The sequence below is a fragment of the Poecilia mexicana genome, unplaced genomic scaffold (assembly GCF_051168715.1).
Source record: "Poecilia mexicana isolate PSO_F unplaced genomic scaffold, ASM5116871v1 scaffold_23, whole genome shotgun sequence".
In the NCBI taxonomy this organism is placed as follows: Eukaryota; Metazoa; Chordata; class Actinopteri; order Cyprinodontiformes; family Poeciliidae; genus Poecilia; species Poecilia mexicana.
This window is the reverse complement of record NW_028263392.1, coordinates 18,541,512-18,568,382: the sequence shown is the minus strand read 5'-3', so window position 1 is coordinate 18,568,382 and position 26,871 is coordinate 18,541,512. Positions and strand designations below refer to the sequence as shown.

At 37.6% G+C, this 26,871-nt stretch overlaps 1 protein-coding gene, 2 long non-coding RNA genes and 1 pseudogene across 5 annotated transcripts in view; 2 read left to right on the top strand and 2 right to left on the bottom strand.

Moving 5' to 3' along the window:
- Positions 1 to 26,871, top strand: part of gys2 (glycogen synthase 2) — a 66,966-nt gene that overhangs the window by 14,527 nt on the left and 25,568 nt on the right. The window lies entirely within an intron of this gene.
- On the top strand, positions 6,207 to 14,783 carry LOC148152562 (uncharacterized; annotated as a pseudogene). The gene is made up of 2 exons (XR_015762139.1): positions 6,207 to 14,017; positions 14,337 to 14,783. The product of XR_015762139.1 is annotated as an uncharacterized LOC148152562 (transcript).
- On the bottom strand, positions 15,082 to 17,167 carry LOC148152561 (uncharacterized). The gene is made up of 2 exons (XR_015762141.1): positions 16,526 to 17,167; positions 15,082 to 15,366 (listed from the first exon to the last, which is right to left on the bottom strand). It is a non-coding gene; the product is annotated as an uncharacterized LOC148152561 (long non-coding RNA).
- Positions 19,337 to 21,085, bottom strand: LOC148152560 (uncharacterized). 2 transcript variants are annotated; one of them, XR_015762173.1, is made up of 3 exons: positions 20,733 to 21,085; positions 20,274 to 20,386; positions 19,337 to 19,635 (listed from the first exon to the last, which is right to left on the bottom strand). It is a non-coding gene; the product is annotated as an uncharacterized LOC148152560 (long non-coding RNA). The 2 variants fall into 2 exon arrangements; XR_015762172.1 differs by lacking the exon at positions 20,733 to 21,085 and having other exon boundaries at positions 20,274 to 20,543.

Below are 26,871 nucleotides of genomic sequence, written 5' to 3'. Positions count from 1 at the left end.
TTAAATAATAGTCCAACAAGGATATTATTTAGAATTAAAAATAACTCACCCTGAATTACCATGATAGATAAAATGTATGTCATTAATGAAGGGGAAAAAAACTCAACCCAGACTTTAAGTTTAGGGTCTGGTTCGCAGAGTATGTAGTTAAATTTTTTCCCCAATTATTCAATGGGAAAAAATAAACTAACCTCAGTTAAGTAAAATAAAATTGTAATCAAAACTTTTGGAATTGTAATGATTTATTTTTTAAAAACAAATTGTTTTGTTTAAAAAACTTTTTTTTAATTAAATAATTAATTTTTGTCTTGTGAACTTAAAAAGTTATTTGCCAAACATAAACTTTTATTTGCACACATCAGAAATCTTTTGTTGCGATTTTGGGTCTTGCCCATGACGTCATGTGAGAATCACAAGCAAAACTTTGAGTCAAACAAAAAGAATATCAAGAAAAGATTTCTGACATGCACAAATAAGTTTGTTTTGCAAAAAACATTCACTTCATGAGACAAATGTGTGATTTAAATGTTTAAAAAGTTTTAAGCAAAACTCAGTAGGCTTTTCCCACAGTGACATGCATTAACAATTCAATTTTTGCTTTTGTTTTTTTCTTTTTTTTCTGCAGTTCCACCTTAAAGTTTGATGCAGCTCTGCTTTCCTGAATGGACCATCTTCATCTCCACTGCAGCAAACAGGCAGCTCTTTTTATATAGATTACAGTCACTAAAAGGTTGCATTGTGCCCTTGTTCATATTTTTAATAGTGTAATTCTGTAAAGACAAAATATGTAAATCAGAGCTAGACCACCAGCTCTGATTTACATATCTTGCTAAATTGCGGGTTTGAATATTGCAATACTTAGAAATTACTAATCAAATATCTTACATATGCATAGTTGTATGCTCTGTATAGAGATTTACCTTAGCTTTGATTGTATATTTCAGAATTTTGTAATTTATCATTATTTATTAAACTCTGAAAGCTGAGAGGCTTTGTTAATATTCTGTCCTAGAATGCGGTAAGATGTGCCCCTTTTTTTATTTTTGAGCACCTCCCCTTTTAGTGGTCTCTGCACGGCCCTGAATGGGGAGAGTTCCAGAGACCGGGGGCAGCTACAGCCACAGCGAATACCCGATCTCCTATGGTCCTTAATCTGGATCGAGGAAGGTGGAGGAAGTTGCAGTCTTGTGATCGTAGAGATCTGGTAGATGAATGTGGAATGAGAAGGTCCTTCAGATAATCCGGTGAGGTTCCGTTTAAACATTGATGGGTAATGAGAGAGATTTTGTACTGAATTCTGTAGGTGACAGGAAGCCAGTGAAAATCATGGAGAATAGGTGTAATATGATCAGATTTACGAGCTCTGAACAGAATCCTGGCTGCGCTGTTTTGAATGTATTGAAGCTACTGACGGTGTTTTCTATGTATTTCAACAAACAGAATTGCAGTAGGAGACAAAGGCATGGACGAGAGTCTCGGCATCAGAGAAAGAGAGAAATGGACGAATTTTTGAGATATTACGAAGATGAAAGAAACAAGTTTTAAACAGATGCTTAATGTGATTTTCAAATGTGAGATGAGAATCCATTCTTACTCCAAGATTTGTAACAGTGGTGGAAAGGGGGATGTCTTGTCCAGAAAAGAAAATAGTCGTCAAAGTTAAAGATTGAACCTGAGGTGTTCCGATCAACATGGTCTCAGTTTTGGAGCAGTTTTCTTAACTGAAGAAAATTCTGATTCATCCACGTCCTTATCTCTTCCACGCAAGTAGTGAAGGCAGTGAGTGAAAATGGTGGTAATGATGCTCCAGTTCTAATGTAAAGTTGTATATTGTCGCCAAAGCAGTGGAAGGAGATGTTATGCCGCTTAATGATTTGACCCAAAGGCAGCATGTAAAGAGAAAATAGCAGGGGCCCTAGGACTGACCCTTGTGGGACACCACAGGAGACAGAGAGCCTGGGAGTTGGCCTTGCCAAGGCTAACACATTCCAGTCTATTGGAGAGAATTTAAACCAGTCCAGAACAGTGTCACAGAGGCCGACCTCCACATGAGGACGGTGTAGGAGGATATTATGGTCCACAGTGTCAAAGGCTGCAGTAAGGTCAAGGAGGAAAAGGAGAGAAGTAGGAGCAGTATCAGCTGCCATTAGGACATCATTAGTAACTCTCAGCAAAGCGGACTCAGTACTGTGAGCAGAACGAAACCCAGACTGAAATTTCTTGTACAGAGAATGTTGTTGTAGATGGAGCTGCAGCTGAGCAGCAACAGCCTTTTCCAGCACTTTTGACAAAAAAGGGAGGTGAGAGATTGGGCGGTAATTGGAAAGAATGTCTGGATCCAGGGTAGATTTTTTTTGAAGAGGTTTAATGATAGCTGATTTAAGAGGCAATGGAACATGACCAGATTTCAGTGAGTTGTTTATTATTTGTGTGATTAATGATTAGATGATGATTAATGATTAGATTTTATGAGTGATGAGGGGAAGGGATCCAGGGCACAAGATGAAGGCTTCATTTCTTGAGGATAGTCTCCACTTCACTCTGAGCATCAAAGCAGCTCAGGGACCCATGATGCACAAGGGTAGATGCCAGCCGAAGATCAGGAAGGCTATGGAGCTGATAGCTAATAAAGTTAACTTTGTTTTGAAAAATGAGAGAAACAGGTTGCATTTTTGAGTCGAATCCTCAGCATGACTTTGTGTAATGGGATGAAGGAGATGGTTTATTGTAGAGAAAAGCTGTTTAGGATTTCCCGGACAGCTGTTGATGATGTTGGAATAATACTTAGACCGTGCTTCCTTAAGAGAAAAGGCATAAGATTTCTGATGTTCCTGATTTTTTTAAACGTCTCTCAATAGCACGACCAACAGTTTTCATATTCCGCAGCTCATCAGTGTACCAAGGGGCTGAGCGGGAGAATGACACCAGCCTCGATTTAAGAGGAGCATGGAGCTCCAAAAGCTCCTGGAGAGATTGATTATAGTAATCCACAGAGTCATTTGCAGATGAATGATTGACAGCAGTCAAGGAGTGAAGAGCAGAAGACAAAGCCTTGGGGGAAATGTTTTTCAAGTCACGGAACTGAATAAGACGTTTAGGATTTGGAGGCACTTCTACAGAGACAACACTGTGGTCCGAGACACCCAGGTCATATACAGATACGTTTTTGATAGTTATAGTGTCTGTGATCACCAGGCCCAGAGTACGCCCCCTGTTGTGTGTAGGGGCTTCATCATCCTGGGTAAGATTAAGCGAGTCCAGAAGAGACTTAAAATCTGCTGTCAGGCTGAAAGAAGAATGATCAATATGGATATTTAAATCTCCAAGAATGATATTTTTCACATAACAGGCACAGAAAGAAGTGAGGAGTTCATGCATCTCTAAATTAAATGAAACATGTAGTTTAGGAGGCCAATAAAGCAATATAATATTCATCTGGAGAGGGGCCAAACATTCAAAAGAAGAAAAGCCCTGAAGAACCAGATGGGACAATTTTAAATTACTGCAGTAAATTACAGCCAGACCACCACCGCAGCCCGTGTGGCGAGCTCTCTGCAGATAGCTATATCCAGGGGGACGGGCTGCATTCAGTGAACTGTACTCATCCGGTTGGTGCCATGTTTCAGTAAGGCACATAAGGTCCAAATTCTTCTCCAGAATATGGTCATGAATAAGACAGGATTTGTTGGACAATGATTGAACTTTGAAAAGTTCTATTTTAACACTGGCTGGAGTAGAAACCTTTTGAAGAGGTTTCAGCAGACTGAAATACATTCCACGATTTCCTTGCCCCTTCGTGCATTGTGTTCTTCCAGCCATGTCAGGGACCACTGACGCAGCATTCTGATGATGTAATTGTTAATATTAAGATAAGTGTCACAAATCTGTGCAGCAGCCATCTGAATTGTGGAGCCGCAGGAGGAACTCTGTGCGCTGCACTCTGACAACAAAGACAGGGCGGTAACATTTTTTAAAACTTAAAAAAATCTTTACAAAATTTTTTAAAATCCAGGAAATAACACTATTTATAAAATAAATACCGTATTTTCCGGACTACAAACCACACCCCCAAAGTTTTTTTAAAATTTAAAAAAATCTTTAAAAAAACTTAGGCTCTAATCCTTCTTAGATCTTCCTTCTTTTAAAATCCTTCTTAGGGTTTTCCAGACAATAGAGGAACACACAAGAACACACACAAATTACTAACGTTTTTTTTTTTGTACTGTTGTAACAATTAAACAATCTCCCCTTCAGTTCAAGTGGAGACACATTGTTGATGTTACCATTATAAAATAGCTTACAGTTAAGAATTGGCAAATATCAATGTAATTTTCACAGGTGGCGGAGCGTTGTTGTTAGCAGCTGCTAAAAGCAACTAAAAAGTTACTTTTAATGTAACTTAGTTTTGGGAAGTTTGAATTGTATTAATGATTGTTTCTGTGGAGCTGGTGAATCTACTGTGGATCTTTCTATGGGTATAGTCAGAGGACGAATCGCAGGAGGAGTTACCACTCTATGGCAGAAAAAGCTGGATCCAGTTCTAAATGTCATCAGAACTGGTGTTGACTGGTGTATTACTGTACATTTAAAAGTTGAAAACAAATAATTTGTCATTATTAATGTCTACACACCAGATGAGGGTCCCCAGAATGAAGACATTTATTTGAATAGACTTGCTTTCTTGAACTCTTTTATTGATGACCATTATTTTACCTCAGTGTATAGGTGATATGAATGCAGATATATCTGATGAACACTCTTCATTTGCCAAACATATGCATCAGTTTTGTGATAACAGTTTTATATTGTCCAGTCAGCTCCTGCTACCTGGAGATAGCTATACATATATAAGTGAAGCTTGGCATACGACATCATGGCTTGTCCATTGCATTAGCTCTGCTGATGCCCATGCTTTTGTAAAATGAATAAAAATCTTATATCAGGGGTCCCCAAACTTTTTCCTGTGGGGGGCCGGAGTCAGTTTGTAACAGAAAAAGTGTGACGATTGCAGGAGTGCCTAAATGTAAAAATGTCTTGTTTTCCACAAAGCACAATCAAATAACTCTCTCTGGGTTCTTCACAGAACAAAAGTCAGGAAATAAATAACACTATTAATGAAATAAATAATAACCAAATAACCCTCTGTGGGTTCTTCACAGAAAAAATCCAGGAAATAATACTATTTATGAAATAAATACCGTATTTTCCGGACTATAAACCGCACCCCCAAAGTTTAAAAAAAAAAAAAAAAAAAAACAGTAAACATACACATATAAGCCGCACTGGGCTATAAGCCTCAGATATCTCTGCTGCTCCAGATTTTCCACAATGAGCACACAGCAGAGGGGCAGACACCCAAAATTTGAGTCATTACAGATCAATTGAATATCATATTTATTACAGTTGACAAAGAAAAAGGTGCCAAGTTTAGATTTAACTGAACTGATTACGGTAGTTTCTGAACAGTAACTGTAACAGAAAAAGTGCTGATCCTTCGTGTCTGCTAGTAGCATGTGCTAAATGAAAATGGGCGCTTTCTTCTTCTTCTTCTTCTTTAGATTTCAAGGCAGCTTCCATCCATTAATGTTCCACTACTGCCATCTACTGGATCCTAATATTTATACCTCAAATTCTCAAAATGATCCCAGTATTATTTAAAAATGAAAAATCTTCTTTTTCCCCTCAATGCTATTTAACTGATCAACAACATTCTCCAATTTCAATTCCCTATAAAACCTAATTCTGTTTTAATGGGCGCTTTCTTCTTTTATTTCCAATTTTGACTTCCAATGATTCACTTCCTGCAAAAGAGCCCCCTGGTGGTTGAAGAAAAATCCACATATAAGCTGCACCGAACTATAAGCCACATGGTTCAAAGTTTAGGAAAAAAGTAGCGGCTTATAGTCCGGAAAATATGGTATATGAAAAAAAATCTAAATGCTCTTGTTATTATATAACAAGCACTGCCCAATCAAACAATATAACAGGAAAAGCAATCAAAAAAATGAACAGTGGATCACAAAAGGAATACAAAAGGCATGTAAAAAGAAAAACAAACTTTATAGAGAATTTCTAAAACATAGAACGTCTGAATCAGAAAACAAATATAAGAAATATAAAAATAAGTTAACTAATATTATAAAAACATGTAAAAAGGACTATTATCATAAATTACTGGATAGGAATAAAAACAACATTAAGGAAACATGGAATATTTTAAATAGAGTTATTAGAAAATCTAACAATAACAACTATCCAGACTATTTTATAGATAATGAACAGAATATTACTGATTTGAAAAGTGTCGTCAATAATTTCAATAGATTTTTTGTTAATATAGGACCTCAATTAGCAGAAAAAATACCGACTACAAAAACTGCAACTCAGCAATATCTAATTGAGAATAATCCCAGCTCCTTATATCTCAACCCTGTACTAGAAGAAGAAATCATAAACATTGTGAATAACTGTAAAAATAAGACTTCCACTGACTGTGATGATCTGGACATGAAAACTATTAAAATAGTAATTAAAGGAATTTCTAAACCATTAACTTATATTTGCAATTTATCATTTCAAACAGGATCATTTCCCAACAAAATGAAAATAGCTAAGGTCAAACCAATGTATAAAACTGGCAACAAACACCTCTTCACTAACTACAGGCCTGTCTCTCTTCTCCCACAATTTTCTAAAATCCTGGAAAAACTCTTTAAGAAAAGACTGGAACAATTCATAGAAAAACATTCGCTACTTATTAGCAGTCAATATGGATTCAGAGCAAACCGGTCAACATCGCTGGCTGTAACTGACTTAATAGAAGAAATAACCAACGCAACAGATAGTAAGAAACTGGCAGTAGGGATATTTATAGATCTAAAGAAAGCTTTTGATACAATAAATCATGAAATCTTACTTAAAAAATTAGAACGCTATGGAATTAGGGGAGTAGTTTCTGACTGGATGAGGAGTTATTTAAAGAGCCGGAAACAATTTGTGAAATTGGGAGATGTGGAATCTGATTGGCAGGAGACTGTCTGTGGAGTACCACAAGGATCAGTATTGGGACCAGTTTTATTTAATCTTTATATAAATGATATCAGTAAAGTGTCCAATGTATTAAAATTTATCTTATTCGCTGATGACACAAATATTCTAGCCTCTGGCGACAATTTAGAGCATCTTCTCTCAACAGTCACTTCAGAGATTAGTAAGTTAAAGATATGGTTTGACCATAACAAATTATCCCTAAATTTGGACAAGACGAAAATCATGGTCTTTGGGAACTGTTATAAAAATACTGAAATCCAAGTTCAAATAGAGGACGTAACTCTACAAAGGGTTTTTGCTAATAAGTTCCTCGGTCTAATAATAGATGACAAAATCAGTTGGAAACCTCATATTAAACATTTACAGAGTAAACTCAGTAGAAGTATATCCATATTGGCTAGAGCTAGACGTGTATTGAATGCTAAATCACTTCATATTCTATATAACTCTCTGATTTTACCATATTTATCATATTGTTGTGAAGTGTGGGGAGTTAATTACAAGAGCTCTTTACATCCGGTAACCGTCCTACAGAAACGAGCCATTAGAATCATCCATAATGTCGGTTATTATGAGCATACAAACCCACTCTTCATAAAATCCAGAATTCTCAAATTTGACGAGCTTGTAGAATTTAAAATGGCTCAGTTTATGTTCAAAGTATCTAAAAAGTTGTTACCTGAGCACATACAGAGCACGTTTTCTGAAAGAGAAGGGGGGTATAACTTAAGGGGTCACTCAAACTTCAAGATCCGCAATTTTAGAACAACAAGAAAAAGCTTCTGTATTTCAATTAAAGGTGTAAAGTTATGGAACAAGTTACATGAAGATTTAAAACAAAGCAATAGTTTAACACAATTCAAAAGAAAGTACAAAGAGGTAATTTTCAATAGATACACATATGGGTGACAGAAAGCAATAAGGTGTGTATTGCAGATAACTTGGTGTAAGGGTTTAGAAAGACAAACCAGCATAAAATGGGAAAATGTATAGGTAAATATTAGTAACTGTTACTTCTGACTGCCACTTTGATTTTGATTTTTTTAATGACAGTAGGACTCTAAAGTTTCAAGTGTTTAGGGGGTAGGAGTTTATAAGTTCTCACTTCTTCCTACCCCATTTTGAGCATGATATGTTAACTGAAACAAAAAAATCTGTATTTTCTCTTCTTTCTTATGCACTTCTTGTTACTGTGCACTATTTTATTTTTATATTTGTATCATGTTCGAATAAAATTTCATTTCATTTCATTTCATTTCATTTCATTTCATTTCATTTCAGGTATTGTTCAGGGGGCCGGATCAAATGTGGAGGCGGGCCAAATTCGGCCGTGGGCCGTAGTTGGGGGACCACTGTCTTATATGAATATTCTATGTCAGATCATGTTCCATTTTTAATGATGCTGGATAATCAAAGTCTTCCAGAGTTTATATGGGGGGTAAATAGTGCCCCCACAGTTAAATTTCAGTGGTCCAGACTCTCTAAAGATGATTTATTAGCATATAATATGAAAACTGATATTCTTTTGAGTAAAATAAAGCTTCCTCTTCAATCTATTATGTGCTCAGATGTTAATTGCAGTGATATTTCTCACTGTATAGATCTCCATACTATGTATGATGGCATCGTGGGTGCTTTGTATGAGAGTACAAGACCATACCTTACATGCAGAAAGACTAATAACATCAGGCCAGGTTGGAATAAACATGTGTCAGGATACCATGCAGAAGCCAAACAAGCATATAAGATGTGGGTACAAGCAGGTAGACCAAGAGATGGAACTCTCCTAGATTATAAAAACTTACCAGTGCAAAATTTAAATATGCCATTCGATACATTTCCAAATGTGAGCAGAACATGAGAGCAGACTCCATGGCTGAAAAACTGCTTTGTAATAATGCCATTGGCTTTTGGAATGATGTCAGAGCTTTAAACAGGTCTGCTACATTACTCCCCTGTACCACAGAGGGCATATCTGAGGCTCATGATATAGCAGAGCTATGGAGACAGCACTACTCTGCCTTATTTAACTGTGTAAAAAGTGAACCCTATGGATTGGGAAATATTGCTAAAAGTGAAGTGGCTATAATAACCCCTAGTCAAGTCCAGCAGGCTATAACTTACTTGTGTGAGAATAAGGCAACAGGTTCTGATAGCATTACAGCAGAACATCTGAAATATGCTAACCAAAAAGTGGCTGTGCTGCTTGCAAAGCGTTTCTCTGGGTTTATGACCCATGGACAGTTGCCTGATTCTTTATTATCTATCACCCTTATGCCGGTAATTAAGGACAAACTAGCAAGGTTGGTAGCCTTAATAACTACAGACCAGTAGCTTTAGCTAGTGTGATATCTAAAGTGTTAGAAAACATCTTGCTTGGTCGGTTAGAAAACATCTTGCTTGGTCGGCTCAATCAGTTTATTAGTACAACAGATAATCAATTTGGTTTCAAAGCCAAGTTGGGAACTGATTTCTGTATTTATGGCCTGAAAGAGTCTATTTGACCCATAAAAAACATCACAATTATAAAGGCCTGCATCTGCCTTACTTTCTTTGGTTCAATACTGATAATTAGCACAATATTTGCTGCTCATGAATTTAACATCCAACAGTCCACATCCAGTGTGCAAGTAGGTTGCTTACATTTTTTCTATTAGTTTTAGATACTAAAATGTCTCTCCCCATGAGCAACAGTCAAAAGCAACGTGCAAAATACACATAAAGCAATCCAGACTTCTCAAATATGTTACGTAGTTGCATTTTATTCAAGCTGCAGTACATAACTTTAATAAAATATGTTTTCTCCATATTTGTTAAAGCTGTCATGATGTCATGACAGTTTGTTATGAGACAGATAATCTGTCAAAACAATCGATCTCCTCCATCTCCTTCCTGAACTACTATTGCTAGCTAAAGCAATGCACCGTTCTGACCAAAACAACCAGTCAGAACCAGTAGGACACTCTTAGCGCTGTCAATCATCCTCATTCACTCACTGCTAAACATGCTAATGGTGGAGAAACAACTTATCATTACAAGAAACTGTTTATCTGCCATCATTGGTAGCTATGCTAACTAAACTGAGCATTCACAGTTTGAATCTGCACAGCTCTGTGCTATGCTAACTGCGGTACGGCACAAATCGAGGGGGAGAAAGGATGAGCAGCACATGAGATTGTGATTGACAGCACAAAAACTCTCCTGCCACTGACTGGTTGTTTCTAGCACTGGGAGAAAGCAGAGGAAATAGATTTACACAGATTACCTCTCATACCATACTGTCACAACACAATGACAGTTTCAACAAATATGTAAAAAAAAATATTTTTTATAAAAGTTACATAGTGCAGCTTTAATTTCACTTAGGAGAGGACTGGACAGGAGGAACGTGACAACATATAACTGTAATTTAAATCCAACTAAGGTAAAACTGTGTGGACTGGCTGCAGTCCAGACAGGAGGCTGTTTTTATTATCATTTTATAAAGATTGTTTGAATTTCTGTCTGCAACAAATATAGTGTTTTTGTTGTGTAACTGTAAAAAGAGCAAAGACACAGAGAAATCCAGATTCACTGGACTGATGCTAACTAGGTTGTCATTGGACACAGTGTTGCTCACCTTTTTCACTGGGAATGGGAAGGAAGAGGGTTTATGCTGGTATGGTGGTTAGAGCTGCTGCTGACTGTTTCATCTGTTGTTAAATGGTAAAAGGTACAAGGAACGAGTTAAATATATGAATATGTTGGTATTTTTTTTTCCTTAATTCATTAAATGCTAGTGAAAAGGAGACAAACAGTAGTTTGTAGCTAAGCTAATTATGCTAAATGGTTGATAATCTCACAGTCTACTCACCTCTCTTGGAGAAAATCTGGGTTATAAATTAACACTCTTGCCTTTATCTTTCTGTCCGTCTCTCTTTTTTTTTTTTTTTTTGAAAACCTGATTTTATAACTTTTTTTAGCAGCATAGTAATTGCCACAATCGTTCTTGTCTTCCTCTGTCTGCTGCTAACGGCGTCCCTCTGAAGCGCTCCAAGCAGGAACGAACCATTTAACGCAGATATGGGGTTCAGGGCAAATATGGATGTGTGTTTTTTCGTCTGGGAGTGGTAATGTAACCAAAGAACAGAATTTACTCGGGTTCAGATAGCAGTTTACTATCAACCAGTTATGTTTATTACAAGTTACTGGACTGAAACACATCCAACTTCGTCTGAACACTTCGTCATACAGTTTTCCTGGAAAAACCAAGAAAGAAGAAGAAAAAAAAACATTTAGATCATAAAGAATCCTTTCGGGGTCCTTGGTAAAAAAAATAAAATAAAATAAAAGAAGCTGGCCAGCAAAAAAAAAGTTCATATAGATATATGTGTGTGTGTGTGTGTGTGTGTGTGTGTGTGTGTGTGTGTGTGTGTGTGTGTCTGATGGGTACGAAACGAATCGATGAAAGAGGTTGTCCTGGCTGGGATGGCGACCCAGAATGACGATGGCAGCGGCGTCCACAGACACAGAAAACTCCGCAGCCTCTCTCTCTTCCTCCGCAGGCACAGGAGCACCTTCCCATTGTTCCTTTCCCCGATATCCGCCACAATAATGCATTAGCAGGCATAAAGAAGTCAAGCGCTATGCAGAAGGTAGCCAGAGACTAGCATGTCTCTACTCCGCAGCAGCTCTGAAACTCCAAAGCCCGGGAATTCCCCTAGTAACAAAGAGCAGTGAGCTCCATTTTAAAACAGCACTTAAGATTCTTTATCAGGAATATAATTCCATAAAATAAGCACCTCATGAACATAGATGAAAGTGAAATATTTCACTTAACATGTGTTAAGAAAATAAATTTAAAGTATACTAGTTTTAAAACTTAACATGTCTTGATTGAAATAGCCTAATTATAGTTTTAAAATCAGTAAATTATTCTGGCCTATTGATCTTTATGTTACCTGTAGTTACAGCAGATGGTTTGCTAAGATCTTTTGAACTGCCTTTTGTCTGTGTGGGAAAAAATCAGGAGAAGTTGTAGCTTTTCATACTCATCTGTGAAAAGCTGTAAACACAACAGGAGTTCCTGGCTTTAGAGAGAGGGTCAGAGATAGCTCCTGGTTGGAGGAGCAAAGATACGCCTTATTTGAATAAATTAAAGATAAGAATACGCCTTTTACTATAAAACTTTCTACACAGAAGTAACAAATTAGATTTGCTCTCGCAATTCTCCAAAGACACCTTTGCACGTCTTTGCTTTTCTTTCTTTCATCCTTCTTTCCATTTATGTCAGGTAAATGAATGTATGTCTCTGTTGTTCTGCAGTTTCTGTTGTAATTTTATGCATTGTCTTCTACGGTGGCCGACAGGTGCAAATGCGCAGCAAAAGAGAAAACATGCAAACAAAAGAAAAGACATGCGCACAAATTAAATGCGGCAAACAAAAAGCAAATAAAATGCAGCAAACAAAAAAGAAGTACGGTGGCCCTGAGGTGCAAAACACTACAACATTAACGAAGCACAATTACAAATTACAAAATCACTACAACATTAACAAAAACACAACGACATTAACCAAAACACGACATTAAGAAAAACACGACATTAACGAAAACACAACGACATTAACAAAAACACGACATTAACGAAAACACAACGACATTAACAAAAACACAACAACATTAACGAAAACACAACGACATTAACAAAAACACAACAACATTAACGAAAACACAACGACATTAACAAAAACACGACATTAACAAAAACACGACATTAACGAAAACACAACGACATTAACAAAAACACAACGACATTAACGAAAACACAACGACATTAACAAAAACACAACGACATTAACAAAAACACAACGACATCGACATTAACAAAAACACGACATTAACAAAAACACAACGACATTAACGAAAACACAACGACATTAACGAAAACACAACGACATTAACAAAAACACAACGACATTAACGAAAACACAACGACATTAACAAAAACACAACGACATTAACAAAAACACGACATTAACGAAAACACAACGACATTAACAAAAACACAACGACATTAACGAAAACACAACGACATTAACGAAAACACAACGACATTAACAAAAACACAACGACATTAACGAAAACACAACGACATTAACAAAAACACGACATTAACGAAAACACAACGACATTAACAAAAACACAACGACATTAACGAAAACACAACGACATTAACAAAAACACGACATTAACGAAAACACAACGACATTAACAAAAACACAACGACATTAACGAAAACACAACAACATTAACAAAAACACAACGACATTAACGAAAACACAACGACATTTACAAAAACACGACATTAACGAAAACACAACGACATTAACAAAAACACAACGACATTAACAAAAACACGACATTAACAAAAACACAACGACATTAACGAAAACACAACGACATTAACAAAAACACAACGACATTAACAAAAACACGACATTAACAAAAACACAACGACATTAACGAAAACACAACGACATTAACAAAAACACAACGACATTAACAAAAACATGACATTAACGAAAACACAACGACATTAACAAAAACACAACGACATTAACGAAAACACAACGACATTAACGAAAACACAACGACATTAACGAAAACACAACGACATTAACAAAAACACAACGACATTAACAAAAACACAACGACATTAACGAAAACACAACGACATTAACAAAAACACAACGACATTAAGAAAACGGAAAAGGTAGGTCCCAGCGGAGACGTAAGAAATCGCTGATTGGACTACAGCTCGTTTTACTTCTGAACCGGAAGTTTTTCTGGAGACCCTTTTCACAATGATGTCAGACAATGGGCGCCGTAACTCGAAGAGATGTATCTTTACTTCTGGTGTGATTTTGCCTCGGGAAACCTGACTGAAAAATTCACGGATACTCATTAGCTTAAAGATATACTAAAAGGTAAGGTTAATTACAACAGCATTTACGTGTTAGCCGTTATTACTCATTGTCAATCCACCATTCTCTAACTGTATATATAATAAACAGCCTCCGATCGGAGAATAAACCAGCTAGCAGCTGCTTTAGCCACAGTTAGGAAACATATACACGCCTGCCTGTCAGTGCTGTGTTGTTAAGTTTCACTAAAATCACTGACATCTTCCAACAGTTGTTTAGAAAAGCATTTTAAATATTGACTTAAGCGCTATCTGCCAAATAATTTACATATTCTGATGTGATTCATAATTTCTCATATTGTTTTGTTCATCTTTCTCAACAGTAGCCTACCTAGCCTACCATATCTGGGATGGTCTTGTTCCTCTGTCCATGGCAGGTTCAGTCAATCAGCTGTGGGACATCTGCTGCCTAGTCAAACTATCACGAGCCTCTTGATTTAAAAGGAGACAAACCAGTACAGAGCCTCCCTGCTCCTGCAAGTCACACTTCTTGGATGAACACTCAATACTGCAGCTGTTAGAAATGAAATCTTTGTGTATCTATCCTTTAATTAATATCAATATGTATCTATTAATAAATTGATGTTGTGTAGAGTTCTGTAAAAACTATTGTAAATAGCTTCTCTTGAGTAATCTACATATGTGCAACTTTTACATTTAAATTGCTTTTTTTTGTAAATCTTACACATCTGGCAACGAAGTATGTGGAGGAGAGGAAATGAGAAAGGAGAGGAGCTTATTAAAGCTGCCATTGTGGAACAAAGACATAAGGTTTGTGACCGTTTCTTGCAAACATTAAACACTGTACATGGATTCATATATATAAATAGATATATATATATATATATATATATATATATATATATATATATATAGCTGACTGTATATATACAGTCAGCTATATATATATACATACTGCAGCAGAACCCTCAAGCTCCCAGGGCTCAGAGGATGAAAGAGACCACCTGCGGAGGGTGAGAAGGGAATTTTATATATATATATATATATATATATATATATATATATATAACATTACACAAACATAATTATCACAGTTAACAATTTAAGTCATTGATAGAGAAAATTTATTTACAAACGGTATATTTTTATTTTAACAGTATGTACTCAGGGTTTACAACTTAAGAAGACATCCATGTAGGGTCCTTGGCGGGTGCCAGTCTGCAGTGAACTGGTGCCAGTCTGCAGTGAACTGGTGGGTGACAGAGCCAATGGTAAACTGTAGTGAGCAGTTTGAAGCAGAAGTCCCACCATGTGATCCACAGGGTTTTCCTAGCTGAGCACAAACTTCATGCACTTCGTTTCCACAGGCACCACAGCAGAATGAAGTGTAACCTGTTAAAAGGGATATAAAAGGTGTTGTTCCTATATTATCAATTTTCTACTGCCAAGTCTACAACCGCAGGAAAACAAAGTAAAAGAAATTTATCCTTCTAATCATAACCTTTGATAAATATTCATTGGAGAAATGTGAAGTTAATGAGCTAATATATATTGTTATGGTCACTCTTGCATCATAATAAAGTCCAAAAAAAATGCAAGAGTAGTCTTTTAGGAGGTTTTCAACTCACTCAAAGAAAAAATGAAAAGCACTCGCAGAGACTTCTCCTGTTTGAAAGGGGTTTCTTTTACTTATAAAAGTAACAAAAAATAATGTCTGAGTTGACTTCAAATATAAACGTTAATTTGTGGTACAAAAACCTTTTCACTCCTCACTCCTCCACCAAACAATCAGATCAACCCCAGCAGCTGCTTCTGCCTGTTAATCACTGCAGGAGGCTGACTGACAAGGAAGAGGGTCTAAGCAAAAATAAATACATAAATAAATATACAATAGATCTATCATTCACATAACCTAGATCTGCGAAAATTAATTTAGCAAAAAATAAATTAATCTAATGGTTAATAGGCTCCAACATATGTGAGTAGAGCTCATCACATTCCTCCAATGAAACTTTAATATCTATCTATCTTCCTACTCGTGTCTCTATCTTAGCAAGAGTTTGACTTCTCAGTTTAGCATAACTGTCAGGTTTTGGACTTGAGACTACAGGTAATGTCGCTACTGAGAGGGTGGTGAAACTAGCGTATGACATGAGGAGGGTGACGATCATGCATTTTACGTGACAGGCGGCAACCCCAGTCTATACTATAAAAATCTGATTAAGATTAGAGCCTAAATACGTTCTATTTCCAAAACAGAAAGGCTACGTAATGTTAGCCAGCTAACAAATTACTATTGCTAAGTAATTCCCAGTAAGTCAATATTTAAAATGCTTTTCTAAACAACTGTTGGAAGATGTCAGTGATTTTAGTGAAACTTAACACAGCACTGACAGGCAGGCGTGTATATGTTTCCTAACTGTGGCTAAAGCAGCTGCTAGCTGGTTTATTCTCCGATCGGAGGCTGTTTATTATATATACAGTTAGAGAATGGTGGATTGACAATGAGTAATAACGGCTAACACGTAAATGCTGTTGTAATTAACCTTACCTTTTAGTATATCTTTAAGCTAATGAGTATCCGTGAATTTTTCAGTCAGGTTTCCCGAGGCAAAATCACACCAGAAGTAAAGATACATCTCTTCGAGTTACGGCGCCCATTGTCTGACATCATTGTGAAAAGGGTCTCCAGAAAAACTTCCGGTTCAGAAGTAAAACGAGCTGTAGTCCAATCAGCGATTTCTTACGTCTCCGCTGGGACCTACCTTTTCCGTTTTCTAACGAGCTGTAGTCCAATCAGCGATTCCTTAGGTCTCCACTGGGACCTACCTTTTCCGTTTTCTAACGAGCTGTAGTCCAATCAGCGATTCCTTAGGTCTCCACTGGGACCTACCTTTTCCGTTTTCTTAATGTCGTTGTGTTTTTGTTAATGTCGTTGTGTTTTCGTTAATGTCGTTGTGTTTTTGTTAATGTCGTTGTGTTTTTGTTAATGTCGTGTTTTGGTTAATGTCGTTGTGTTTTGGTTAATGTCGTTGTGTTTTTCTTAATGTCGTTGTGTTTTTGTTAATGTTGTTGTGTTTTTGTTAATGTCGTTGTGTTTTGGTTAATGTCGTTGTGTTTTTGTTAATGTTGTAGTGATTTTGTAATTTGTAATTGTGCTTCGTTAATGTTGTAGTGTTTTGCACCTCAGGGCCACCATATCAGGGCCACCGTAATGAAGACACCCCCGAATGAAATGCAGCAAACAAAAAGTGTTGAAAACGGAAGTGCTCCAGACCACTAGGGGGAGACTAACAAAAAATAGCTGTGTCTGAATTCAGGCTGTGCATCCTTTAAAGCGGGTGTTCAGAAAAGCAGCAATGGCGACAAAATAATTTTTGCTGTATTACACTTAAAATTACACAAAATTATTTTTTACAATGTTTTTAGGCGAGAATGTAGATGTATAGATCTGAAATATCTGCTCGGTTCATTAATAAATCACCTACTTCCAATATTGCTCCGACGTTTTCGGAGATGTCTTCTCCCGCTGCATTAACAGCCAGCTTCACTCGCAAGCTGTCAGCTGGCCAGGCGCTCCATGTAGATATTAAGTTAGGTAGTAGTAAAATCTTTTGGTTAAGTAAAGTATTTAATTTATTCCTGAGCAAATGGGTTTGACTGATTAAAGTTAAGCCTTCAAACATAGTTTATTTAACTGTAATGTCTTACTACCTGAGATCTGGAGAGTATTTGAAAATGAATAATATCCCTTGTATACATTAAACATTTTAGAATCAGACAGATTTTCTTTTTACTATGGAACAACCTTTATTACAAAAGATGAAGAATAATACAGAAATAAAGAGTAAAAAACAACTGAGTCCGTTTTTTTTCCTTCGCTGCTCTGTGCTTCACGTTGTCACGGTTGCTAAGCAACATAACGCCGAGATGGAGGCTAGGCAGCTAGCCGGAGGCTACAGCTTCTCTCTTCTGGTCGTCCATATTCGTGGCCTTCGAAGGACCCGTCTTCTGTAGATCGGGCCGTTTCTCACATAGACATAATAAAAGGACAGACGCCTAATGGACCGCTCCGTCTTATCAATACATACTTATATAAGTATACAAACATAAATAAATAATCATTAATACTGAATAATATACATTAGGCTATGCATGATTATGCACACACACACACACACACACACACACACACATTTTCCAGCCTACGAGTTCTGGTTTAAGAGTGATTCAGCAGCTGAGATTGGGTCCAAAATCCGATACCAGATTCATCCTTGCTGTGCAGTGAATCTGTCTCTCCCTTCTTCCTCACGTCGTAGGAAACCTTCAAAACAAAAACGGGACATTTTCGAGTTATCTTACGTTGACTGAGTTAAATAATTAAATAATAGCCATTGTCATCTGTGTAAACTTTGCTGGTGAATGTTATGATTTTTATAATATTGTTTCATTTCTATAGTAGGCTCTTGTATCAGATAATCTAAATGTTGGAGAATGACTGAAACATTTTAAGATTTACGGAATCTCGGTAAGCTGTCAGAGCGGGGGCTGAACACCAAGCACTATAGCTACCCAGATAGCACAGAATGATTGAAACAACATTGAATCAATGTCAGCCAGAAACATTGAATCAACGTTGAACGCTGACATTGAAACAACATTGAAAGTGGTCGGTGACTTGTATGTTGAATCAACGTTAGGGTTTCAACCATTACTGACATTATATCAATGTTGATTCAACCATCATCTGTATGTCAACTTGTATGCATATTTGTGTTGATAGTACATTGAATCAGTTAGGAATCAATGGTGATTCAACCATCATCTGAACGTGGATCTGCATGCATATTTGTGTTGATTCTACATTGAATCAATGTTGATTCAACACTCATTTGACTGTGGATCTGCATGCATATTTGTGTTGATTCTACATTGAATCAATGTTGATTCAACACTCATTTGACTGTGGATCTGCATGCAGATTTGTGTTGATTCTACAGTGAATCAATGTTGATTCAACACTCATTTGACTGTGGATCTGCATGCATATCTGTGTTGATTCTACATTGAATCAGTTAGGAATCAACGTTTATTCAACCATCAGCTGAACGTGGATCTGCATGCAGATTTGTGTTGATTCTACATTGAATCAATGTTAATTCAACACTCATTTGACTGTGGATGTACATGCAGATTTGGGTTGTTTTTATATTGAATGAAAGCTAAGGATTTATGTACATTTTACGTCTGATAGGTCTACATCATAACATGCCACTAAAAGTTTCTTCACTGGTGTTAAACACTGTATTATTGGCAGATGATGCGTAAACTGTGTACAAAAGTTTAAAAATGACAACATGGGTTTGATTTAACATTTTATTTAAGAAAAGAGGGACAGATCTTTAAACATATTTGATTCCTTTTTGACTGTCAAAACAACAGTATGTTGTCCACAGAAGAACAGAGTCCATGAAGTTAAGCTTTGTACTGTATGAAGTAGGGAAACAGTACAAGTTGTGGTAACCCCAGTTTGACTCTGGTTGGCGTCACTTTGATTCCTTGTGATGTTTTCCTCTCATTCTGGCGCATAATGAAGCCACTTCTTGACAATTTTGCTGCAGTCCTCAAGAGTCAGCTTTCGGTCAAACTGCAGAGCAACAGCTGAAAAAAATAAAAGTGAGGAAGGTGCCAGTTAGAAATATGATAAACATTTGAAAAGTTCTGAAACACAATGAAAGATTAAACAGTGTACTGGTTACAGGTCTGAGAACAAATACAAACCATATAGTTCCCCATGTACACTCACTGTTAAATTAATATCTTAATCTTTCATTAATATTTATCTTAATGTTTACATATACAACTACATTTACCCATTAAGCTGCAGTATAGTGTAGGATTTATGATATTGATATTAAATCAATATTTAAAATAAAGGGCTGTTTATCAGAAAACCTAACAATAAAACTCAGGGAGGATCAGGTTTATTTAACACACCAGAGACAAATAAATCGAACAAAAGGTGATTTATAGTGTAGTTGGAAAATTATAATTAATACACAATAAACTTCCATCAAATAGCTGGTTTAATCTTCCATCAACTACAAATATTTCCAAATAAGTTGATTAAATTCCTTAAAAAGTGTCTATATGCTAATAAAGATCCCACACAAGTAACAATAGTCCAGTTCAATTTAACCAGTTACCAATCCAAGGATCAACAGACTGAATCAGTCATTAGCAGGTTTAGTTCAGTGTTTCACCTGCCTTACATGTTAAGTGTTTCCCTTCTGCCTCACCTGGATTGAATCTGTGGATGATTAACAACCTTCTGCACTTCTTGATGGCTGCAGACGGTCATGTAATCATCCAACTCAGCTGTTCTGGTACAGAGGCTCATTTAAGCACGTCCCTAAGCATATCATAATAAAAAGTTAAAAACAAGTGATTACTATCACAACAATTTAAAGCCCACCTGGACCAGCCAGCCTTACACTTTCTTGTCCACCACATGCTCTCCCAGACCAAACAATAGGCCCCACCCTATTTTAAAAACTCAAATCCCACAAAATCTCGCAGGATTTCATACTTAGGCCTGGAGTGGTGGGTAGGATGAAAATAATACAAAAGGAGACATGACCTCAATTATTAAAAATATCCGTTTTGCCCCAAAATAACCAGGATTACTATGGGCACAAAACAATGCCCTTATTTTTCAATAAACACATTTAAGATCAAAGTAATATTGAAAAACTTACCATAAAAGTGCTCAGCGGAGAATTCAATTCAGAAGCCGGTAGCAAACAAGCCAGCAGCAAAGTGGCTGTTTGGTTGGGACAAACCACAAGTGTAAAATTGGGGAGGTGGACTGTACAACTCCTAGTACAGACTTGTAGATGTTTTTGTGTCAACACATTATGCACAGTCAGTAATAATATTTACAGACAAGTAAGAAAATGTACAGAAAGGAATCACAACCCACTGTTCTCAACATGTAGTGCTTAATTTGAAACATGATTAACCCCCACCTAGTAATAAAATGTTCTGACCCAGAGCTCAAGGAGGGGGAGGGAAGAAGGAATGAGAGGGGGTAAAGAGGAGAAGGTTGGGAGGAGCGGCTGGGTGGGGGAGGTTTGGGAGGGAGTAGGGGGAGATGAGGAGGTTATGAGGGCTGCAACAAACTGCCCAGATTGCACACAACGGTAAATCAACATTGAATTATAATCAGAATGGTTGATTTTTGGTTGAGGTCAACAACTGACGGTTGATCAACCATCAAACAACCATCCACCTCCAGCCAAGTAACCAATGTTGAAACTGTGTCATTGAGTCAATGTTGTTTTGTGGTTGAAATCTAATGAATGAAATGCTAATGTCTGATCAACGACTGATCAATGTTGAATCAATGTTGAATCAATGTCAGCTCTTTTGCCACACCCCTTCCCCTCCTCTCCTCCTCATCAGAGCTCTGGGTCAGAGCATTTTATTAGTGAGTGGGGGGTATTACATTCTAAATTAACCTCTATAAAGGATAGTGGGTGAAGATTCATTTCTGTACATTTTCTTTCTTTTTCATAACAAAGTCCTACTGACCATTTGTGTGTGATATATTGACACAAAAACATCTACAACTTACTACAAGGAGTGGAGCGGTCCACCCCCACCATTTACATGAGTGGGATGTCCCAAACACACAGCCACTTCGCTGTTGGCTTGTTGGCAAAAGATGTTAATTCAATGTTGAATTGCCATCATGTGCAATCTGGGCAGGCGCAGAGCTATGGGGGGGGGGCTTAAATATCTGATTATAGACTGAGAAAGTCTACTGCCTGTTGAGAAAGGTCTATTTAATGTTAAAGTTACTTTCCCTCTATGGAATATATACTAGTCAGTCCCAGTGACCGTTTCACTCACGGTTTAGCCGATGTGTTTCCTGGGTAAAGATCAACCAAAAAACGCAGACCAACCTCCCCGCCCCTCGCTCAACAGTTTCTGGTAGCGCAGGCGATAAACGTCAGGGGCCTGGTGATTCGTTAGGGGTCCGGTAATTAGCCCCGCCCCCCGGCCCAACGCTGACTTGTTCCACTAGTGAATCTGGGTACAGAACAGAATCACAACTGTTGTCAACACATAGTGCTTAAGTTAAAACGTGATTAACCCTCACCTAAAAGGGGTTGTGCAGTGGTGGCGCAGGGGTTAAGCACAAACCACAATCAAGGACTCAGTCCTCAACACAGCTGTCACAGGTTCAATTCCTGACCTTGGCGACCTTTGCTGCATTACCCCCCCTCTCTCATTACCCACCTTCCTGTCAATTAACTATCAAATAAAGGCCACTAGCCAAAACAATCTTTTAAAAAATAAAATGTGAAAAATGAAAAAACCTCACTTAAAATTAAAGTTGTTTCACCCGATTGAGGGGTAGATGGGCCCAGGTGGGGGGAAAGAGGTGTGTGTGTGTTTTTGGTGGGTGGAGGGAAGGGGGTTGGGCGTTTGAATGGCAGGCGGTGGTGATGGGTGCAAAAAACACCTGAACACTTTGATTACTAGTGTTTCCCCAAACCTTATCCTCAAGGCAAACTGACCTGCATGCTTTCAGTTCAGCAAAACCTTGTTAATCAAATGTTAATTAAAATCATGTGTGCTGATTAGGGAAATGACTAAAACTTGCAGGGCAGTGTGCCTGGTGCCAGTGCTGAAAAACATTGGATTCGATGTGGCATTTCAATCAATGAATGTTAATTGGCTAGAATTGAATGGTTGTTTGATGGTTGATCCAGCTTCTGTCATTGACCTGAACCATACATGCAGCCTTTGTGATCATAATTCAACATTAAATTAACATCGTGTGCTATCTGGGTAGTTCTTCCCCAAACCTTGACGTCAATCAAACTGACCTGCGTTTTTTCAGTTCAGCAAAACCCCGTTAATCAGACGTCAATTAATATCATGTGTGTTGAATTAGGGAAATGCCTAAAACTTGTAGGGCCTGGAGGACCAGTGGTGAAACACACTGGATTCGACGTTGGCATTTCATTTATTTGATGTCAACCACAAAACAACATTGATTCAATGACACAGTTTCAACATTAGTTAATTGGCTAGAATTGAATGGTTGTTTTATAGTTGATCCACCATCAGTTGTCGACCTCAACCAAACATGCAACCTTTGTGATGATAATTCAACATTGAATTAACATATTTTCCAACAAGCCAACAGCGAAGCAGCTGTGTGTTTGGGACATCCCACTCATGTAAACGGTGGGGGTGGACCCCTCCACTCCTTGTAGTAAGTTGTAGATGTTTTTGTGTCAATATATCACACACACACAGTCAGTGAGAATTGTTATGAACAAGTAAGAAAATGTACAGAAAGGAATCAGCACCGACTATCCTCTACAGTGGTTAATTTAAATGTGATAACCCCCGCTCAGTAATAAAATACTCTGACCCAGAGCGCTGATGAGGAGGAGAGGAGGGGAAGGGGTGCATCTGACATTGATTCAATATTGATCAGATGTTGATCAGACATCAGCATTTCAGTCATTAGATTTCAACCACAAAACAACATTGATTCAATGTCACAGTTTCAACATTGGTTACTTGGCTAGAGGTGGATGGTTGTTTGATGGTTGATCCACCGTCATTTGTCGTCTTCAACCAAAAATCAACCATTAATCAGACTTCGGCATTTCAGTGACCAGATTTCAACCACAAAACAATGTTGATTCAATGTCACAGTTTCAACGGTTTGATTGGATGGTTGTTTGATGGTTGATCCACCGTCATTTGTCGACTTCAACCAAAAATCAACGATTCTAACTATTTTTCAACATTGATTTAACATCATGTGCTATCTGGGTATATATATATATATATATATATATATATATATATATATATATATATATATATATATATATATATATAAATATCTAAATCTCTCTTTCTATATATATGTCTCTATATAGATATACATAGATATATATGTGTCCATTTTACATATACAGGTGCTGGTCATAAAATTAGAATATTGTGATAAAGTTCATTATTTTCCATAATGTCATGATAAAAATTAAACTGTCATATATTTTAGATTCATTGCACACCAACTGAAATATCTTTTATTGTTTTAATTTTGATGATTTTGGCAAACAGCTCATGAAAACCCAAAATCCCTGTCTCAAAAAATTAGAATATTATGAAAAGGTTCTCTGAACGAGCAATAAAAATAATCATCTGAATCAACAAAGTAACTCTAAACACCTGAAAAAGATTCCTGAGGCCTTTAAAAACTCCCAGCCTGGTTCATTACTCAAAACCGCAATCATGGGTCAGACTGCTGACCTGACTGCTGTCCAGAAGGCCATCACTGACATCCTCAAGCAAGAGGGTGAGAAACAGAAAGAAATTTCTGAACGAATCGGCTGTTTGCAGAGTGTTATATCAAGGCACCTCAGTGGGAAGTCAGTAGGAAGGAAAAAGTGTGGCAGAAAACGCTGCACAACGAGAAGAGGTGACCGGACCCTGAGGAAGATTGTGGAGAAGGGCCGATTCCAGACCTTGGGGGAAGCAGTGGACTGAGTCTGGAGTAGAAACATCCAGAGCCACTGTGCACAGGCGTGTGCAGGAAATGGGCTACAGGTGCCGCATTCCCCAGGTCAAAGGTCAAGCCACTTTTGAACCAGAAACAGCGGCAGAAGCGCCTGACCTGGGCTACAGAGAAGCAGCACTTTGGACCACTGTTGTTCAGTGGTCCAAAGTACTTTTTTCGGATGAAAGCAAACTTTGCATGTCATTCGGAAATCAAAGTGCCAGACTCTGGAGGAAGACTGGGGAGAAGGAAATGCCAAAATGCCAGAAGTCCAGTGTCAAGTACCCACAGTCAGTGATGGTCTGGGTGCCATGTCAGCTGCTGGTGTTGGTCCACTGGGTTTTATCAAGGGCAGGATCAATGCAGCAGCTATCAGAAGATTTTGGAGCACTTCATGCTTCCATCTGCTGAAAAGTTTTATGGAGATGAAAATTTAATTTGGTCTGGAATCGGCCCTTCTCCACAATCTCCCTCAGGGTCCGGTCACCTCTTCTCGTTGTGCAGCGTTTTCTGCCACACTTTTTCCTTCCTACTGTCTTCCCACTGAGGTGCCTTGATATAACACTCTGCAAACAGCCGATTCGTTCAGAAATTTCTTTCTGTTTCTCACCCTCTTGCTTGAGGATGTCAGTGATGGCCTTCTGGACAGCAGTCAGGTCAGCAGTCTGACCCATGATTGCGGTTTTGAGTAATGAACCAGGCTGGGAGTTTTTAAAGGCCTCAGGAATCTTTTTCAGGTGTTTAGAGTTACTTTGTTGATTCAGATGATTATTTTTATTGCTCGTTCAGAGAACCTTTTCATAATATTCTAATTTTTTGAGACAGGGATTTTGGGTTTTCATGAGCTGTTTGCCAAAATCATCAAAATTAAAACAATAAAAGACCTGAAATATTTCAGTTGGTGTGCAATGAATCTAAAATATATGACAGTTTAATTTTTATCATGACATTATGGAAAATAATGAACTTTATCACAATATTCTAATTTTATGACCAGCACCTGTATATATATGAAATAGACAACTTTATCGTTACTTACTATGTACACCGGAACTAAGGATACACAGCTTCGAGCCAAAACGGAGGTTGTGTGACGTCATGTGAAAAGGGTCTATTTGCGCCGGAGCAGCCAATCGTGGGGGGGGGGGGTCTACTCTTTTATTATGTCTATGCTTCGAAGGATCAGTTTCTCAGGACCCTTGAAAGGATGCAGAGCCTGAATTCGGACACAGCTATTTTTTGTTAGACTCCCCCTAGTGGTCTGGAGCACTTCCGTTTTCTCAACACTTTTTGTTTGCTGCATTTCATTCGGGGGTGTCTTCTTTTTTGTTTGCTGCATTTTATTTGCTTTTTGTTTGCCGCATTTAATTTGTGCGTGTGTCTTTTCTTTTCTTTGCATGTTTTCTCTTTTGCTGCGCATTTGCACCTGTCGGCCACCGTAGTCTTCTATTGGATTAAACTGCAATTCTGTGACGTCTGCACTCGTTGTTTTTGTGTGGCTACACGTGGCCCGCCGGGAGAACCTGGAATCAGAAGGAGATCGAGCCAAAGAGTTTCTTTCTTAAGAAATATTATAACCTAGAATCTTCTTCAACACAAGACAAACTTGACAGTCATTTTAACTCACAATACCCACGGTAAAACAGGAGTTTGGTTTCTAAAACATTACGGAATTAGCGACGACTTAGTACATAAAATTAGAACACATATGACATTACAAATCTCCAGTAATGCCCACCTAGCAGGAAAATATCATATATCAGGCATAAAGAAGTCAAGCGCTATGCAGAAGGTAGCCAGAGACTAGCATGTCTCTACGTCGCAGCAGCTCTGAAACTCCAAAGCCTGGGAATTCCCCTAGTAACTGCAGTCGGAACACTGCCGTAAAGTGATGTCGTACTTTGCTCTTAAGTTGACACTACCCATAAAGTAAAAACAATACAGAAAAGCAAATAACACAGAACAAACAAATAAAATACAGCGGGGTTACAGGAACATTAAATTTTTACTGCTAAAAACAATCTTCGAAAATACAATATGATTAATTTTGTAATTGACAGGGCCCAGATTTTTTTGTTTTGTTTGTTTTTTTGTAATTTCTATGAACAAAAAATAAATAATTAAATTGTCGAGGGCCCGCTGTTGGTCAGTGCCCCTAGAATTATTGTCACTTTCCCCCCCTATACCGCAGCCCCGCCCAGCAGTACTGGTTTTCAGCAATTACTGAATATCTGCTCTGATTATGGGTTGAGATTTTATGTACAGTAGGACTAGAGCAGACAAACGACTCTGTTTCGCTGATT